Raw genomic sequence first — 1,542 nt, forward strand, 5'->3', positions numbered from 1 at the left:
TTATGAGCGCTTAGAAGAAGCACACACACACACACACACACACACACACACACACACACACACACACTAAGACATGTATGATGTTAAGACAGGAGAGGGTGGCGCCACCAATATGTCGCTCCTCGTTGCCATCCGTCTCCAGTTTCTGTGTTTGACCTGCTTTTCCCCCTCAGCACTAAGTGACCATTAGTATTTAAGTACTGACGTACTTGTCTTTCGGCCACAAACAAACGATGATCGCAACTCTTAAGATTTCGTTTCTTTTCTTTCTTTTCATGATGTTATGACACCCTGTGGTAGTGGTCGGTAGGCGGGTGCGCTGGTGTGGCTTCCCCCCTATTTTCCCACTATACATTTATCACCCCTTATCTCTCTAGTAACACATCAAATCAACGGCACTTATATGACCTATTTGGGTTGCAAATGCCGTTTAACTCTTATCTAACACTAAAAACTATCTCGTGGTATCTCTTGTCCTTCCATGTTCCCGTCTTTCTCTAAGTGCTCACTTGGCCAAGGCTCTCTCAGCAGTATACAGCTTGGTCTCATCATACAAAACCCCTTTGTCTCTTCGACATGGCTCTTCAGCCACTTCACGAAAGGCTTCATGTTCTCGAGTTTGCGTAAAGAGACAACTGTGGGTCTTCTCCTTAGATTTTTAGTCTGTTTTCGTTTTGCATTTAGCTCTAGTTTGTGAACACAGTGCTCTGACCTCGGTGAGGCAGATCATTATAACTTTTGCTTTAATGTGCCTTTAGGACTTAATCTCACAGCCGATTCTTTTTCAGAATAAACGGCATTATATGTTTATACACTGTCTTATTTGTGGACATAGAAGGAACCTTCTGAGGTCAAGACACTTGGACAGAAGAGATGTTCGTGCGTAAGTGCGCATGCGTCACCCCATCACGGAGAGAGAAATAGAAGAGCTAGCTAGTCGCGTATTTCCTTCCGTTCCCTGCCCTTTCCGTGGACAGTGAGATTTGTTGACGCATTTCGCTCTATGATTTGTACATTTATTGTTTAACGTATTCTTTTTATTCGTGCGTGCGTGAGAACATGACGTGAGACAGAAAACAAACAGTTTCTATACTTTCCTTCCGCACTTAGTCTTTCTAAAACAGACGACGAAGTCCTTTTTTTCTACTTTATTGAATGTCTCGGAGTCTTTTGAAAAATGGACAACATAGTCCTTTTTTTTTACTTTACTGATTTGTCTGTTTTTCTGTCCTCTTGGAGAGCACCAGTTGGTTGGTCACACATAGTCTCTTTTCCTTTGTTGTTTCAGTCTGCCTGACTTACTTTTTCTCAGCCCAAAATGACCATTATTGTGCCCATGCGCTGACATATATATATATATAATCTGTTCATTCGTTCTTCTATCAGTCTATTCGGTTATTCTGTCTCTCTGCTTATAAATGTGTCTGCCCGTATACCTACAATATTATCTTACTCGCCTATCTATCTGTCTCTCCGTTCAGGTGTTTGAATATAATGTGCGTTTGTCCGTCTACTCCACTACTATGTCTGTTTACCCCCCCC

The sequence above is a fragment of the Aplysia californica genome, unplaced genomic scaffold (assembly GCF_000002075.1).
Source record: "Aplysia californica isolate F4 #8 unplaced genomic scaffold, AplCal3.0 scaffold00327, whole genome shotgun sequence".
Classification (NCBI taxonomy): Eukaryota; Metazoa; Mollusca; class Gastropoda; order Aplysiida; family Aplysiidae; genus Aplysia; species Aplysia californica.